Below are 12455 nucleotides of genomic sequence, written 5' to 3' on the forward strand. Positions count from 1 at the left end.
ACTGAGGGGGAATTTTGCTGCATGTTTTATTTTTTTTTTTCCTCTGGCAGAGCAGACGGGGGGGGGGGGGGGGGGGGGGGCTGGTGAGAAAGTTAGAAGAAAAAGAAAAGGGAAGAATTACAGAAGAAAAAACTGACGGCTGGAGGTTTCAGTTGCCTCTTGAGAGAATATTGTGTTTTTAAGAGATGAAGGTGGAAACCGAGTAGTCGACACGAAAGGGTGAAAAAAAAAAAAAAAAAAGTGAGAGGATATGCCAGAGATGCCGGAGCGAGATGACGGGCGGAGACAGACAGCTGTCACCACCACCGTCGGACGTGAGAGTGTGTGTTTGTGTGCGTACGCGCTGTGACATCCCATTCCTTCCTAATAGCCACAGGGAGGTGGAGGAAAGAGATAACAGACACCGCTGGGCCGACGGCAGATACAAATCTCCCTGGCTGAATTTATGAATGATTGGGATCAGAGGGGCACGTGGACGGATGTGCGCGCTCGGCTCAGACCCTGCCTGCCATCACCCCCCCCCCCCTCTGACGACACAGGGGTCCTTGAACGCGCAGAGCGAGGCGGGCGGAGAGGGGACACAGAATGCCACAGTCACAAAGCAGCTGCTATGTTTCATGACGTAGATTTGTTGCATATTTTTTTGCTAAATACCAGCTCATTTTTTCCCCCTGGTGCAAACATCACACATGCACGTACAGCTTTTGTCCCACGACGACTGACTATAGCTCGACACCAAAACAATGCACTCGGCTGTGAAGGTGTGGGCGTGTGACCACAGTGTACAGACTGAAGATGCACAACTTATAAAATGACAGAAAATGACGAGGTGGGATTTTCTCCTCTGAGCTCAGATGTTACAGTAATGCTGTCAGAAATTACAACTACGGGAAGTCTTCTCTCTGCATCGTTAACTGTAAAAATGAAATCACAAAAAAAACATGACCAAAGTATTTGTTTATGTAAATTTGAATGATCTCCTTGTTTCTGCAAAGACCTGCAGATTGGGGTTGTGCGCAGGTTTTTGTAAACTTGCGTTCACCTGCTAGAAAAAGGTCAATGACTCCTTTCCCATTGCCAGTTGAGGAGTTTACCTCTGTTTATTTTCCCTGGTGAGTCATCACACATGTACTGGGAACCAATTTTCAAGTTCATGTTCATCTTGCACAATGAGAGAAAAATAAATAATTAGATAAATATATCCCTGTTGCACTTTGTTCCCAAGATGTAATAACGTTCACGGCTGAAAAGTCGCCAACGCCTGGAAGTTCAATGCGCATCAAACAATAAGGTGCACAGTAAGAATCTAGCCTGACAAAATAAAGAAGAATAAAAGAATCTGTGCGTAATGTTTCCAAAGCTGAAGAATTGTTTGTTACGTTCTGTCGCCCTTGTGATGGACAGGCGATCTAGGGTGTCTACCCGCCTCTCACCCAATGTTCGATGGGACCGCCTCCTCCCCCCCATGATCCTAAAAGGATAAGCAGTGAAGATAATGGATGGATGGAAGGATGGATGGCTACAATATACACCCTCCTCCAACCACTGAACATTTGACCATTTGCACTAGACTGTTATTTTTTTTAATACTGTATTATCCCACCTATAGTGTATTCATATTTATATATATTTATATATTCATTTTGCTCATAGTGTATTCATCATTTTTATATCATGCTATACCTTTTAATACTGTACTATTCCATATATATTTCCTACTTTACATATCTTATTTATTTACATATTCTAGTTTAAATATGCACAATACTCTGCACTTTTACTGCCTTTTTTTGCACTTCTGGTTAGATGCTAAACCGCATTTCGTTGTATAAGTACTTGTACTGTGCAATGACAAAAAAGTTTAATCTAATCTAATCAAATTTTATCTAAATTGTGCACTTGCGTACATTCTACTGGCTAACACGTTAAATCACTGGATGACACTGCACGACTTCTAAGACTAATCCTCGCTTCTCTCGTAAAAAGTTTTCCACAATCGACCACACGGTCCTGATAAGTTGATATATAGAGCGAGTTGTTCCGATGAGGGCTGCCCTGACAAGTTCAGATATGTTGTGTGTCTTGTTTCTGATAGATGCTCGATGGATTACACAAGTTCCTTTGAAAACACAAGGTTGTATCGTGGCGTATCCGATGACTGACAGATGATCTCACTTACATTGGGTGATGTTATTTTAACCGACTTATCCAAACAAAATTTGTTATGAAGTTGGTAATAAGGTTCTCCCTCGTGTTCTCGTCACAGTTTATTTGAGGCACATGATTCAGATTTAGGATTTCTAAAAATTCCTCCTCTCTATGATCAAAGAACATTGAAATCCAGGGATTAATTGGTATCTTGGGTATTTTCCAGAAACAGCGTTAACCAATAGAAATGTTTGCAGCGACAAAGTTTCTAATCTTAAGTCTCAAAGTAACACAATTTGTGACAAAGGTGGCAAACAGGAGAGCAAGTTATGTGCAGCATGAATATCTTACAAGATCTCCCTTTAAGCTGGAAACGATTTAGAAGGTCTTGGGTGAGTAAAATAATCGTGTAACACAGCCGTGATTAAGCCACTTTGGGAGTGATGGCGGGAAAAGTGGTTCGATGTGGATACCTCCGAACTTAAAATCATTCCGTCTCTACTTCATCTATCACTTCTCTGACATTTTTTAAATCAGTCCAATGTGACAGCACGCACGGTGGCTGCTAGTAAAGCCAAGCAACACCCAACCAAGCTGATGATGAAACAGAGCATGGACTCAATCACGTATTTCACCGCCGCTCACCCTTCCCTCACCTCCCAAACGTCTGATGGGGAAAAAGAAGTAAAAGGAACTTGTTTGCATCTTATCTGCAGGAAATAGCATTAGCCAAAATTGGACTCTTGGGTTGGGTCTTGAAAGGGATGGCATGGCTTGGGCCATCATTAGTCCTGTCCCCCGACGTGCGGCCTGCCTCTGATCCAGAGCCAGGGCTGGGCAGGAAGGTAGAAGCTGGGCAGAAGAGGGTCTGCAGCCCTGGGTGGGCTCCACCAGTTGGGCCTGGCTAATGGTCCCGGTCGACCATCAGGCTGGTATGTCGGTATGCAGCCGCCACTGCTCGTGCCGGCAGGGGATTTTAAATCGGCTGGGAGCAGACGACTGTAAGAAGCGAGAGCGGCGACCCTGCCCACCTCGTCACACCCGCTGCCACGATCACTGACCATCCACTTCTCATCTTCCCCATCTCTGACTGAAGCGAAGCCAACAGAGCATAAACTGCAGTAAGTTAGTTCTGCTTGGAGGGGTCTAATCTCGGGGCTTTTTGTGTCAATGTTTCCATGTTTCCTCCTTCTCAGAAGAAGAAAAACAGTCTCTCTCAGCTCGCTCACATCCCACAATGCCCTGCACTGCTACCAATGAGAACGCAGCCTTTTCCCAGCAGTTTCCACAATGACAGCTATTTTTCCCATGCTCTCTTTTCAGAGAACCTATTTGGGGCATAGAGGACATCAAACCAGTTGAGAATGAAAAAAAAAATACGTCTTTGAGAAGTCAAGGAACGAAAAAACTTAAATTTAACAACACTATTGTTTCTTTTGCATGTTTTCTTATCGACTTTCTCCCAGCATAACTCTCTTTCTTTTTTTTATCTGTGACTATAAACTGAAAGTGTGACATGATGTTTCCTGTGCTTTAACAAACAATGAGCTAATCGAAAAAGCAGAGCGCCCGTGTACACGGCTCCTTTTGTGACCAACGTGTCGGAGTAAATAGTTCATCAGGCCCTCAGGCAAACACACAACCGGCCATTCAGGCTAACGACTGTGTCAATGACAGAAGCATATCACCTTTGCTCCAAGTATTTTTTTTATGACACAAACCTCCACTTCTGATACAGCTCTGGGGCAGCGGGCGGCATCAAACCCCCGACGGAGAGCCAAAGACAAAAACGATCAAAGACGATGTGTCAAGTGTCTATTGATGGGACACTCGAGTGCTCCCTATTGTACTGTAAAAATGTTGTGATGTACAGTGAAGCACGAGGGGCTGAACAAAAACAGGAAAGGCTCAGAAATGTATATTCTATAAGAGTCCTTCGATACCAAAACAAGAGGTTCTCACAACCAGACGAAAGGCTGTGACACCACAAGGCAGCGTACACTGGCCCGGCTTATCACAGGACTACTATTAATACCAGCGAGACTTTGTCCCTCTGTCCCCTGAGGGAAAAAGATGGAGGAAGTCATCGATTCTTCCCACCATAATCTCTGGGAAGGACAGACCTTGCCTTTTCCCTTTTGGGTGACGAGGGTTATTATTCTACAGTTTTTGAAAGGCTCCACACAAGAGCTATTTCTGTGTCTCAGTGACGGTTGAGTCGGAGCCACAGCAGCGCCAACAAACAGGCGTAGTTATCTTTAGAACCTCTGTCCATCTAAACACTTTTAGTAAATACCCTCCTGTCCAGAACAATAACAGTTTTGGTAGTTTCTGCAAATTCCAGTGACCCACAACTATCTAACACGGACCTCTAGTGGCAGTGTGAGTAACCACAGGCGTAGCTAGCATTATGTTATAAAACCGTAAGACCTCGTGGTTAATGTCAAACATCCATGGATAAAAGAAAATAAATATTGAATTTTGTTTTTTTATCCCGTCCATTCACCGAGACCTCACGATAATGTGGACGTCTGTTCTTGTTACCAAGTCACCTGACTTCCTCCTTTGCTCGCGTCACAATTCATACGACTGGTGGAAGTCGCCCAACAATAAAACGTAACTATGAGTCGTAATGAGGTGCTTGCACAGATGACCTGTGACCTATACTGGAGGACTCTTCCATACAAACACGCTCAAACACATCTGGGACAAAATATACATCTCAATGAGCAGGAATAAAAAAAAAAAAAATACATCATGCAACTCATATTCTTGATATTCAATATGAAGTTTTGGCATTTTTATTTATGTAAAAAAAACACACAGATAAATGTGCGAATTTGTAGCACTACATTTTCAAAACACTGTTCGAACTATTTTAGGTAACTTCTTTTCAAGTAATAAGTGTCTTTACTTTCTGTGTTTGCTTCATCATTGTACACTCGTTAAAGCTTTTTAATTCTGAGGCACATTTAATTATTGTAATAACCAACAAGTATTGCTTATTGCTGTTTCTTCCCTGTGTGAAACCATGTACCGCTTCAAGAAGTTGATGACAAATGTCTAAAAAGACTAATTTGAGATTTTTTTTTTGAAGTTATTCAAGTTGACACTCTGCCTGTGAAATGGACGAAAACACAGACAGAGAACCAGACTGATGGATTTGCATGCAGAGCAGCTGTCAGAGCAGGTCCTGACAGCGGAGACGGTGGGTTGGAGGACAAACTGCACAGTGGTTGTTACAGGATGAGGATGGGAGGAAGACGCAGGCTGCATCTGTGAGTGCGTTTGTGTGTGTGTGTGTTGTGTGTGTGTGTGTAATTATCAATGCATGTGTGTGCTTTGTGTAGGAACACTCTTCCTTTGGCAGGAGCCACCACTAGGACTGCCTGTTTGTGTGTGTGTGTGTGTGTGTGTGTGTGTGTGTGTGTGTGTGTGTGTGTGTAGATCTGGAGCAGTTAGAACAGCAGTAAAGCAGATGTTTCCTCTGTTTGGCCCTAGAACATGAACATGAAGAAAAACAAGGGCCTAACCTAGAAGAGGAAGCTCGTACTCAAGTAATCACCACGTTTAATCTCTAATTCATATACGATAAGATAAAAAATAAACACGTTTTACCTCTTAATATGCAACTGACACAATTCATCAGTGAAAGATCGTCTTATTTTCACCACCAGGGATTCACATAAAAGCAGTTTTATTGATTACACCAGGCATTTGGAAATATGGTTTGCCTTAATATCTGTACACACGCACAACAATTACAGCAGGATCATAAAAAATTGTTTAGTAAGTATTGATGATATTACATGCAGGGCAGTTTACATATTTTTATGTTTGCTTGGCTAATGCAGGAAAATGAACCGAACGGGTTTCATGTCTATACTAAATTCACAATATAGTTATAGAGAAATAATCAGTGGAGCTGGTGGTTATGTAATAATTGTGTATCATCAAATAACACAGACTAATGCAGCCACCCTATCTACAACTAATGTTTATTGATCAGCACTTGTTGAATGGGAACTTTCTATTGAGCATTTTGAATAGTTACAGTATGTATAAGGAGCTTATTATTGCATATGTAGAGCTGACTTCTTACACTGCATGAAACACTCTGTTACAGGCGTGGATCAACCAGTAAAAATGAGTCAGCACTTGTTTGTGAATGAATACGCGTGAATGTGGCTGAGAACCGCTGTATGACTGGAAAGTGGTGCACGGCAAAAGATCCACTGAGCTCCACCTCTGTCTTCATAGACCCATGCTAGGTCAGCTGTGAGCAGCAGGGCAGCTGCACAGTGCTAATCCCAACAGGCAAACGTTGTGAACACAAGTGTTGGGCTGCTGCTGCTGCTGCTGCTGAACGGTCAACCACATGTCAAAAGTGTCGAGTCACCCTTAGAGCGACCCAGGAATGCTCTCTCACACTGGAATACACTGTATGCATATGTATTTCACAGCCTGTGGCCAATTAGCATTCAGAAAAACTTTTGAAGAGATAAAGCTTGAAACGAGTGATGACAATATGTTCCCTAATGTACACGTGAGATAATGAAAGGTGAACTGGTTTATCAAACTACCTTGCGGAATAATTTAAATGTTTTTACCTCTTAAGAATCACAACCAACACTGTATTTAAACATCTACTATTTACCTACTATGTTTGTAAATATAGCCCTTTCAAATTTTCGGTTTGAGAATAGGTTTTGATCTTTTCTGCCTGAGGACCTATCTTTACAGGTGACCTAGAAGGAACTTAGCCTGGGGGAAATTAACACATGTTTAATCATCTCCATCGCAGCTATCTATGGACACAATGGGCCTGAGTTTAGCAATATTTCCTACCTGATAGAAACAGATCGATGTCTGCGCAACAATGGTAGGAAATAGTGTTTAAAAATACTCATCATCTGCCCAAGAGGAAGCAAGTACAATGCAAACAGCATCGGACCAAGGACAGAAGCCTGGGGGACACCGCAAGTCACAGATTCAGTGGATGAGGCATAATTATGAACTGGAACTGAGAAAATGTACAAGGAGAACCAGTCCAAAGAAGATCCAGAGATGCCAACACCCCAAATGCCCAACTCTCAAAAGAAAAGCTATAATCCTGTAATAGTAATATAGTTTCAATAGTGCAAGTCAACATGGAATAACACTTACCAATTGAAAGCGTATGAAAAAAACTTTAAGAGTTACAACTAGGTAGTAAATAACATAATAACACAGAGTATCCAAAATGTATCCATTTATCTAGTTGTTTTAAATTAAATTCAAATAAAAAAATAAAAATACTTTAGAATAATACTGGAGTTGTGTAACATTGTATAGTATCGGTCATGTTTCCTCTCTCGGACATTAGTTGTTCACTCCATCTGATTGTTGTGCTTGTGATATAAAATCGTGTCTGCACTGATAGTGGAGGGTATAATAGTTGCTTAATAAATGATAAATAAATGCATCTTGTTTTTAATTCAATTGCAAAATTATTTTAATAGCATTGTCCAATTTATGTTGACTTGTACATTTTATTTAAATGTTATAATATATATTAAAGATAATCATATCATCATCATATGTGGCATAGCAGCATATTTAAAAAAAAATCTTAATCAAGTCAAAAACAGGTCTTGCAAATGGAGCACAACAGAGAATCATCAAGTCAGGGTCCTTTCCTCTAACCTCACGTCTGTTAAAAAGCACAAAACAAAACTATTGTAATGCACCCTGTCAGTGCAAAATAGGTTTTGATTAGCAATTCAAAAAGTAAATCAGTCATTGTGCACAAGAAGATAGCGATAGAGAAACCACCTAGAGCTAACGTTTACAGGAATCCGCGCTTGTGGGGTTTCAGCGGCAGAGAAAGACACAGTCGCGGTATCATATCACTGTGATACTGAAAATGACATGAACAAGGTCAGTTATAGATTATGTGCTGACCTTTACCTGAACTGAAAGCTACATTTATTTCCCTCTATCAGGAAACCATACACCTGCAGATGGCCTGAGAGCAGATGCACAGTTTGTCAGTGGAGCACAGCATGAACTGGGTAAACCTGAGCGAGATGACAACGGTCCAGAAACTTCAAAACACCACGGTGCAGCAAACGTCAACACCAGCACAACTGCAGGCAGTGTAATCCCAGCAACATTAGGTTTCATTTCTAAAGTAAGATCACTTAAGAGAGCAATGAGCAACAATTTCCACTACTCCCTCATGAAGTCTTTTTTTTTTTTTCTCTTTGACAGAAGACGACTTGAAGCAGGCAGAAGAAAAGCTTTTTCAGGCTCCTACACGAGACAGACAAGCCAGCAAGACTGGTTCCAATCAAAACACGACTACAAACCCAGCAGTGCTATGATCTATTGTTAACAGAGGTGGTGGCATCTATAGAGGGGGGGAATCAACACAGACAGAAAACGACAGCTTCATCTGGAGGCATTGCCCCAAAAATATGATTAATTTATCTACTGTAATGTATCTTCCTTAAGCCCATTTCTGCCACTGGTCCTGTGAGTTGTTATGTTGTTTTTAGAATGACCTTGAAAGACTCAGAGTAATGACTTACTCACTCAAAATAACGATTTAGTGTCCCAAAATACAGACATAGTATCTCAAAATAATAACTTAGTATCTCAGAATAACAACTAGTGTCTCAAAATAACGACTTCATACTTTAAAATAACAAACTAATATCTCCAAATATCTACGTAGTATCTAGAAATAACCACTAGGGCCTTCAAAATAATGACTTAGTATCTCTAAAAACATCTAGAGTCTCAAAATGACATCTAGTGTCTCATCTAAACAACGACTAGTGGCTCAAAATAAGTGAATCACTTAAAAAAAACAACCTAATATTTCGAAATTATGACTCAGTTTCTCAAAATAAGAATTAATAGTATTAATTCATTTTAGTATCTCAAAATTGAGTTAAAAATTACGGTATCTCATAATTTCGATTTACTATCTCATAACAATGACTTACTTTATCATAATATTGACTTTTTCTATCTCATTATTATCTTATTGCTTACTTTCTACTATGAAAATTACTTTATCATAATTACGATTGCCCTTTTCAATCTCATAGTTTTGATTTAGCATTTCTCTTTTTCTCTCACTGGCAGAAATGGGCTTCAGACTTCTGCTTCAACAGACCAGAACAAGAAACGCACAGCTTGACTCGTGTCTGTTCACACACATCCGACACACATTCGAGCCGTGTTAACACAAGCTAGTGTGGCTTGAGGACCCAGCATGTTGAAGCCCAGCTCAGATGAATACCTGCTCACATGAATCATCAGCCAATGTGATCACAGTGAAAAAAAAACAAATGTAATCCCTCTTACCTGAGATCACCTTCTGAGGCTCCTGAGCATAACCCCGGGATCCGGCTCCTAGGAGACATGAGACAAATAAGACGTTGGATGAAAGATGTCCAGTGAGTTGTGAGAACAGGACAAATTACTTCAGGTAAATTCCTATTACTGACACTGAAATAAGCCCCAACACATTCTGAATAGTTTTTGTAATTGTTTACTTCATGCAAGTTGAACATGTATTCTTCTACATCCTAAGACAAACCACAACAGCTTCTTCATAATCTGATTATTTGTATTTCCTCTATATCAAAATGACATTCATGGGAGTTGTGGGTGCTGATCTCCGTCATGGCAACATCCTTTTCAGAATCACTTCCACATTAGCAAGTTTTCTTTAAAAGTAAAAGCACAGCATTCGTCTTGTTGCTGTGATAGTCTCTATCAGGCCGAAATACGGAGCTTTTACTTTGAAAAGTTGTGGTTGTGGGTCTGAAGATTGTGTGGATTGCCTAACAAACTTCTAAAATAGCCAAGACGCAATGTGTGAATAAAACAACACATCATTCAAACTTATATAAACCACAAACATGAACAGGGATGAAGCTTAAACCTTCATCATGGATAAACCAGGTAGGATGAACACATTTTTCACAAATTTCACTTAAAAAACAGGTCTTTCCAAACAGGCAGGTTTAGAACCAGTCACATTAAAATAAAATGGAACATCAGGACAGAAGCTGCATTAAAAAACGAGCCTACTATTTTCGTTAGGGTTATACAGACTTGAGGCCTTATCACTCATCACAATGACTTGGATGGGAGGAGCGGATTATTCCACAAAGGAACCAACTGACTTTATTATAAATCTCCTTCCTATCACGTGTAATCAGGTGTAATCTCCTGCTTCCCCCCCCTGGGAGCTCATCTTATGCAGCGAAGCCCAAGGGTCCTTTCACCACGACGGGTCAGAGAGCTAGCTTCACTTCCGAAAAGGTAAAGCCTCACCCCCTCCCTCCCTCAGCCCCTCCCCCCCTCCCTCCCGCAGAACTTCATTTAACGGCAGGACAAGGTTGGATTCACTCCGAGCGACCACAAGGAAGTGGGAGAGGAGCAGAGGGGTGATGGAGCAGGGAGGGGAGGCGAGGAAGTTGTAGCATGAAAGCCAGCGAGATGTGAAGTTGTCAAAACACATATTCCCTTCTTTTTTTTTCTCACACAAAGTGACTAGAGTGGGAACACAAAGCATGTGAAAGGGAGAGAGGTTTGAATTACAGTAGATCCCCTCAATCTTTAGAAGTCAGGAAATGGGATCAGATGAATGATGAGCAAGACATCCAGGACTTAAGATCCTGCATTGTCTGAGATGGCTTTTTAAACGTCTTCCATTATCCGACCTTGTCTTTGAAACCTGAGCTACTGTCAGGCCCCATCAGTTACCTGCCTCGGCATCAACGGCTGTCGCAGGGCGAAACCAGGAAACGTAATTCAGTGGAACCCGACTCGACTATAATGTTTGCGTTGGAACCTGAATGCAAACCTGTCTGATTGTTTCAGTGAAGGAATGACAAATCATAACAACTTGCAACTTCTCCTTTTTCTATTTGCTGTCATTTCCCTCTCTCTCTGTTTCCCTGACGGTCCTTGCAGGAGTTAGCTCAGAGCGCTCTACCAGCTTTGAGGTCGTTGTCTTGTCCTGAAATGACAGCAGCTGCTGGGACGGGCCACACCGCGAGCAGCCGAACGCTTCAGTGGAAGGGGAATCTCCCGCTCTGAACAATGCCACACTCATTAGTGCTTTAAAGAGCCTCTTCTGGGCCCCCTCAGTCCCGAAGCAGGAGATACAAACAGCTGCATTTTATCAGGGTATTAGAAAGTTTCTCTGGCGAATGTGCTTGTCTTGTTTGGGGCATTACGCAACGCTAACAACTCATCCAGGTGGGTGACAACAAAGAGACAAGGGTGCAGGTAGAGTCTCAGACCTTTTCTGGCTCCCTAATCTCTCCATTCTGACACACACTTTGATTTGTGAGTCAGTCCAAAGCCTGAGTAAACAGCCCGTCCTGTCGCCACCCAGGGAAAGACTGCAAGTAACTTTCAATCGACTCTTTGGTCTCCTCAGGATTTGTTCAAGGTGGTTCATTTATCTTTTCAACCCCCGGGTTAATTGAAAACAAAATTGGGTTGATTGGCAGACCACAGTGTTCTCCCTGCTCCCCATTGTGGAGCTGGTTGTCTGAGGCCTGTTAAGAATCTGTCCTCACTGTTTGCCCCATCGCGAGCAAGAGCAGACAGATGTTCCCACCACAGGTCAGGACACACACAGACACAAACACACACAGAGGTATAAATGCATGAAAACACACAATCATACAATGTTAACAGAGATGTTTCACATCATCAAACACAAGAGCGAGACAATTGACAACAGATAGTTTGCCAAGAAGTAAAGACAGGTGAGAGGAGAGTGAGAGGAAGGAGAGACGCTGCAGGTTCCGAAAAGGACAAAGCACTGGATTCCTGTCCTGTTTTTGCAAGTGAATGTCGACATGCATCAATGCGTGTGTAGTTTTCTGTCTGTGTCCTGTATGTAGGGCTCAGGACAAAGAAAACAATCTTCCTTTTGATAAACACAATCATATCACAAATAAAAAGAAGTGACAATTATATTATTTTAAAGTCAAACTAGTAATTTCCTAAATAGCAGAGCAATGGAGTTCTAGCAGACACAAACACGAAGGTGTAAGTGGTGCATTTTGTGGTCGACTATTTTCAGCAATCACACAGTAATTAGTATTTATATTGCTGGGGAGATGGTGGATGTGGGATTGACTCTAAAAATACACTGTCCATGTCTATAGCAATGAAGGGAAATGTCACACATGATACACGCTACACACAATCAGACTCACTTGTGTGTTTTGAAAGTTTTTGGAGGTCTGTGGCATATAGGAATAAATCAGCAGTAATTATAGTGAATT

The 12455-nt window shown here is 41.6% G+C and overlaps 1 long non-coding RNA gene across 1 annotated transcript in view; it reads right to left on the bottom strand.

Annotated features, from left to right (window-relative positions):
• Positions 1 to 7657: 7657 nt before the first annotated feature.
• The window catches only part of LOC133954907 (uncharacterized), an 84873-nt gene continuing 80075 nt past the window's right edge, over positions 7658 to 12455 (bottom strand). Inside the window, exons 3-4 of the long non-coding RNA XR_009920836.1 lie at positions 9505 to 9552; positions 7658 to 7840 (exon numbers count right to left, since the gene is read on the bottom strand). This is a non-coding gene — a long non-coding RNA (uncharacterized LOC133954907). The remainder of the gene's footprint in view (positions 7841 to 9504; positions 9553 to 12455) is intronic.

This window comes from Platichthys flesus, chromosome 6, assembly GCF_949316205.1.
Source record: "Platichthys flesus chromosome 6, fPlaFle2.1, whole genome shotgun sequence".
NCBI lineage: Eukaryota > Metazoa > Chordata > Actinopteri > Pleuronectiformes > Pleuronectidae > Platichthys > Platichthys flesus.